Source organism: Mya arenaria, chromosome 9 (assembly GCF_026914265.1).
Source record: "Mya arenaria isolate MELC-2E11 chromosome 9, ASM2691426v1".
NCBI classification, from domain to species: domain Eukaryota; kingdom Metazoa; phylum Mollusca; class Bivalvia; order Myida; family Myidae; genus Mya; species Mya arenaria.
The window spans coordinates 31,762,869-31,769,762 of NC_069130.1; positions in this window are offsets into that span (position 1 = coordinate 31,762,869).

Below are 6,894 nucleotides of genomic sequence, written 5' to 3' on the forward strand. Positions count from 1 at the left end.
TCAGTCTGATTTTTATGTAGTAGTAAGATGACCTGAAGTAAAATCTTAATGGTTTAGAATGGGCGGAGTGAGCACGAACAACAAACTTGATGCAGTATTCGACGCAGAGCTGTGTATGGGATGAGATGCAGTAGGCAACACTTTAAACACACACCAAAGTTGAAATTATTTATGATTAAGCCTAAAACTTAATGATTGCACATCTCATGATCTGCGATTTCATTGGCTAAAAATAAAGGTTGTATTCTTAACAAAAATTGCAGTCACCTGCATAAATGCTGCAGCTTCCTAGTTAGTCATAGGCCTGCTTTCTTCAAATGTGTGTAAAAAAAAAACGGGGATATAAGATGGTGCTAAATGCAAGAAAGATGCCTGCGATACAAAATGTTGAATTGATAAGATGTAGTACTTTCTTACATGTACATTTCGGACATGGAAAAAACAGCACGGCAAACGATATATGTTCTTTATAAACGCAGCAAAATGTTTCTCCTGTGATTAACCTTGTGTTTGGACCTATAACAAGTGCTTGCCATCAACAGACAATAAAAAGGTCGGTCGAATACCATCTGTTGAATATTACTTACTCAGACTCGATTCTGAACTTCTGAAAGCCTCGGTTATAAGACAGACCCCCTACTTTAAGGTTAAAATTGGGACCCAATATCCCCCTCTTATAAGTGGGGAAATATGGTTTATCTACTGTTTGACTTATTGATAAAAAATAGGTAATAATGCTGAGGAAGGTTGGTCATAGTGCTATTACAGTTAATCAGTGGGAATTTTACAGTGCCAGTGGTACATGTTGGTATGTGTCTGTTGGCACAATTGGGGGTATATTAACATACTTGGAATTTTCGTTTATTCATTTTTTATGCCCCCGAAGGTGGGCATATTAAAATCGCACTGTCCGTCCGTCCGTCCGACTCAATAACTCAGAATATTATGGACAGATTTTAAAATAACTTGCCACATGTGTTCGTCATACCAAGACGACGTGTCGCGTGCAAGAACCATGTCTCTACCTCTAAGGTCAAGGTCACACTAACGTGTTTATTCACAATGTAATGCTGCATATAAGGACATAGAGTATAGATTGTCGTGTCCGGGCTGTAACTTTTCCTTGTATGGACAGATTTTAAAATAAATTGCCACATGTGTTTGGCATACCAAGACGACGTGTCGCGTGCAAGACCCGTGTCCCTACCTCTTAGGTCATGGTCACACTTAGTGTTTATTCACAATGGCATGCTGCATATAAGGACATAGAGTATAGGTTGTCGTGTCCGGGCTGTAACTTTCCCTTGTATGGACAGATTTTAAAATAACTTGCCACATGTGTTCGGCATACCAAGACGACGTGTCGCGTGCAAGAACCGTGTCCCTACCTTTAAGGTCAAGGTCACACTAACGTGTTTATTCACAATGGAATGCAGCATATAAGGACATAGAGTATAGATTGTCGTGTCCGGGCTGTAACTTTTCCTTGTATGGACAGATTTTAAAATAACTTGCCACATGTGTTCGGCATACCAAGACGACGTGTCCCGTGCAAGATCCGTGTCCCTATTTCTTAGGTCAAGGTCACACTTAGTGTTTATTCACAATGGAATGCTGCATATAACGACATAGAGTATAGGTTGTCCTGTCCGGGCTGGAACTTTCCCTTGTATGGACAGATTATAAATAACTTGGCACATGTGTTTGAATTACCAAGACGATGTGTCGGGTGCAAGACCCGTGTCCCTACTTCTTAGGTCAAGGTCACACTTAGGTGTTTATTCACAATGGAATGCTGCATATAATGACATGGAGTATAGATTGTCGTGTCCTGGCTGTAACTTTCCCTTGTATGGACAGATTTTAAAATAACTTGCCACATGTGTTCGACATACCAAGACGATGTGTCGCGTGCAAGAACCTTGTCCCTACCTCTAAGGTCAAGGTCACACTTAGTGTTTATTCACAATGGAATGCTGCATATAAGGACATAGAGTATAGGTTGTCGTGTCCGGGCTGTAACTTTCCCTTGTATGGACAGAATTCAAAATAACTTGCCACATGTGTTCGGCATACCAAGACGACATGTCGCGTGCAAGATCCCTGTCCCTATTTCTTAGGTCAAGGTCACACTTAGTGTTTATTCACAATGGAATGCTGCATATAAGGACATAGAGTATAGGTTGTCGTGTCCGGGCTGTAACTTTCCCTTGTATGGACAGATTTTAAAATAACTTGCCACATGTGTTTGGCATACCAATATGACGTGTCGCGTGCAAGAGCCGTGTCCCTACCTCTAAGATCAAGGTCACACTTAGGTGTTTATTCACAATGGAGTGCTGCATATAAGGATACAGAGTATTGGTTGTTATGTCCGGGCTGTAACTTTTTCTTGTATGGACAGATTTTAAAATTACTTGCCACATGTGTTCGACATACCAAGACAACGTGTCACGTGCAAGACCCATGTCCCTACCTCTAAGGTGAAAGATACACTTTGTGTTTATTCACAATGGAATGCTGAATATAAGGACATAAGAATGTAGGTTTCTTAGGTCAAGGTCACACTTAGTGTTTATTCACAATGGAATGCTGCATATAATGACATAGAGTATAGGTTGTCGTGTCCGGGCTGTAACTTTCCCTTGTATGGACAGATTATAAAATAACTTGGTACATGTGTTTGAATTACCAAGACGATGTGTCGGGTGCAAGACCCGTGTTCCTACCTCTAAGGTCAAGGTTACACTTAGTGTTTATTCACAATGGAATGCTGCATATAAGGACATAGAGTATAGGTTGTCGTGTCCGGGCTGTAACTTTCCCTTGTATGGACAGATTTTAAAATAACTTGCCACATGTGTTCGGCATACCAATATGACGTGTCGCGTGCAAGACCCGTGTCTCTACCTCTAAGGTCAAGGTCACACTTAGGTGTTTATTCACAATGGAGTGCTGCATATAAGGATACAGAGTATTGGTTGTTATGTCCGGGCTGTAACTTTTTCTTGTATGGACAGATTTTAAAATTACTTGCCACATGTGTTCGACATACCAAGACAACGTGTCACGTGCAAGACCCATGTCCCTACCTCTAAGGTGAAAGATACACTTTGTGTTTATTCACAATGGAATGCTGAATATAAGGACATAAGAATGTAGGTTGTCAAGTATGGGTGCTATTTTTTTATGTTCAGAGGCAATTTAAAATAACTTGCCATATGTATTTGTTTGATCTTTAACTTTTCATGTACTGACCTTGTTCATAGGTCAATATCACATTCGGGGGCATTCGTCACATACTGTGACAGCTCTTGTTTTTTTCTCATTTATTTTTCACATAGATACATATATCAATACAGCTTTAAATTCTCAACATATACAACATATCTATGTATTTTGATAGGAAATACATATATTCAGAAAAAATAATGCTCTCACTCATGCACACGCACAAACACTCGCTCCCACACGCGCACACATGCACGCACACATACACATTTCATACACACTCGATCGTATGATGTTTATACGATCGGTGTCCCCTGTATTAGATTTCATTAATGTTTTTTCTATATTTTTTAAGTCTAAGATTTCTTTGTATGGCTAATTGTGTATTTCATTATCAAATTATATTGTATGTTTAAGTACTTCCCATTTTTTGTTGTGAGTTTCAAGTTTGTCATTGTTCAACGCAATTTGTTCTTCTATTTTAATCCTTAATCTCAAATACGTCAAGTATGCATTAAAGGATAGTGTTCTGTTATTATACTTGGTTGAATGTATATAAAATTTCATAAGAATATTAAGAAAGTTGCATATGTTGTTGTATTTGTTTTTTGTCACTGTTCCCAATAAAGCTTCGCGTTTACCTATAATTATGTTAATTGTTGTTGAAGCTATGAAGTTGTTTAATTTATTCCATAATTGTTGTGTCTTGTAACATTCCCAGTATAAATGTTCAATAGATTCAATACCTGAGTTACAGAATGTACATAAGCTACAATCGACAAGTTTCAATTTAAAAAGCAGTTTGTTGGTTGGTATTGTCCTTAAAAGAAATTTGTAGTAAAAGCTACGTAACCTAGTATCTATTATAGATATGTATATATTACAGTATATTTTTTTCCACTCAATATTTTCTTCCAGGGCTTCATTCCATTTTAATTCTGAAGCTGGCGATGTAATAGTTGCTTTGTTCAATATTAAGTACAGGAAAGGCCAGAAGAGCTTATGCGATGGTAATGTGTACATAGTATGTGCATCCATGCGTCCGTGCGGTCGTGCGTCTGTAAACAATTGCTTGTGAACACGATACAGTCTTCAGTTTTGATTGTATCTCGATGAAACTTGTACAGTATCCAGATATCCATTAGAGCTTGGTTCCTTTCGAAAACCAGCAAGATCCGCCCATGAATGCCTAGATTATGGGCCATGAAAGTTTTAAAGAAATGCTTTCTATTTTTAGCCAGGTCTGCATGAGCGAATTCTATTTTTAGCCAAGTTTACATGTATATGTAAATTCAAGTCTAGAGTTAAGGGAGACAATTTGCAAGTCTAGGATTTTGAGAGACAATTTGCTTTTTGCTTCTGCAGTTGATTTTGTGAATTACTCTGCCTTGTTCTTGTTGAAAGCCAAAAGGCCATTTTTTAGCTTTAAGTTCTGTAGTTTGCGCATTCATCTTAACAAAATTGGTTGTGAATGTTTAAGTTATGCACCTGGTGTCATTACTCGCCACACCCAGGGCTCACAGGTTTGGTAAACATAAATCTGGAAAGGTTTGAAAATCTTTTTGTGTGCTCGTGCATCCATCTCAGCACAATTGTTTGTGAATGTTTGTTCAAATTGATCAATGTTGTCTTAGGATGCCCTTGACTTTGACCTTTTGACCAACTTTTTTTAACTTTTAAAACTACAGAAATTTTTACTATGAGTACAGTTTTGAAAGCATTTTTTTTGTCAGATGACTTTTACTTGACACATATTAAAATAGTTCATGTAACTAATCTGCTTACAATACTTTCTGGGCTCAGATGTTGAACGTGCTACGTTTTCAGGTAACCCAAACACAAAACATAAACTATATGTCTGTTGCCTTTTACCCATACATACATGCTCTGGATTGATATGATTACAAAAGCCATGCCAGTAGAGCATAGGCCCTTTTGGGCCTCTTGTTTCTCGAAGCGACGTGCCGTTTATGTGGTTAATTCCGTCTTTTATCAGCTGTTGTTTCGTTTCTGCAGAAATAGATTTAATGAGGGTCTGATATCTTATAAAGTCGGTGTTTACTATGCCGTATTCAATTTCATTAAAAACATAAAAATTATTGGTTCTATAATCGAAAATGTGTTCAAAAAGTTTTATACCTTTTTCATACCAATGTTTGTAGAAAAGTGTGTTTCCTAGGTTTTGGACGTTTTTGTTATTCCATATAACTGTTTTGGCTATTTTTATTTTATTTAGATCGTAAACTTGTTTTATTTTGCTCCATGCTTCAAGCACATTGTTTAGAAATGCACATTGTCCTGACACTTTATCAATGAAATATTTATCCATTTCACATTCAAATATTAGTTGGTTGCCATGTGCTTTCAGTTTATTTTTAAAGAAGATTTTCTATTGGCTTTTATTATTATCATCCAAGTATCGTTTAACCCATAACGCTTTTATTGAGTCAAGAAAATGTTCAATGTTTGTAAGTTTTAATCCTCCATATTCGTAATTTTGATACAGTATTGTCTTTTTATTTTGTCTGGCTTCCCATCCCATATAAATTTGAAGATAGCCCTTTTAACATTTTCAATAACGGGTTTGCTTGGATTCGCCAGCACGGTAAATTGATAAATTATCTTTGGTAGCGCATACGTTTTTACAACTGTTACTTTACCCAACAAAGTTAGTTTTCGATGTTCCCATTGTTTTAATGTATTATGTAGTTCGTTTAGCTTTTTGTTGATATTTGTCTCGATTGTTTGTTGCTTGTGATTGTAAAATGTGATGCCTAACGCTGTCGCACATTCTGAAGTCCATGTAAAGGATTTAGATTGACATAATTTAATTGTAGTATTCTTTAACGTTCCCACTCTTAGGATTATACATTTATTAATGTTGAGGTTTAGGCCAGAGCATTTAGAAAAGGACTCTAATGATTTGATCAAGGATTCAAAAGATTTCTCAGAACCATCAATAAAGTAAGTTGCATCATCAGCAAAGAGCAATTGTTTGATTTCCGTATTAACAACTTTGATTCGCTTAATATTGGTATCTTGTTTTATATTGCTAGACAGTATTTGTAGGCAGATAATAAATAAAATCGATGAAAGTGGACATCCTTGTCTTACCCCTTTTTCAATTTGGAATGTTTCAGACAAATGACCATTGTTCGTTATTTTGCTTTGTATATCGTTGTAGAAGAGTTTCGTCCATTGTATTATATCCGAGCCAAAATTTAAAGTTTTCAAACTGTCTAATATAAAAGAGTGGTCAACGCTGTCAAAGGCTTTTTGAAATTCGGCAAAAAACAGGAGTCCGGGCATATTATTCTTTTCAATGACCTCAACTATTAGACGAACGTTTTCACCAATATATCAGCCTTTGATAAAGCCCGTTTGTTCGTTATCAATAAGTTCAGGTAAAACTCTTTTTATTCTGTTCGAAATTGCCTTCGTTGCTATCTTATAATCAGTGTTTAATAAGCTGATCGGTCTCCAGTTTGAAAGGTTTTCTAAGTCTTTATCTCGTTTTGGAATAAGAGAGATTGTACCTTGTTTTTGAAGTGGTGTTAAATGACCATTTCTGAAGGAGTAATTTAAAGAGTCTATTAAAATTTTCTGAATATCGTTCCAAAAAATCTTATAGAATTCTGCAGTGAGACCATCCGAACCGGGGCT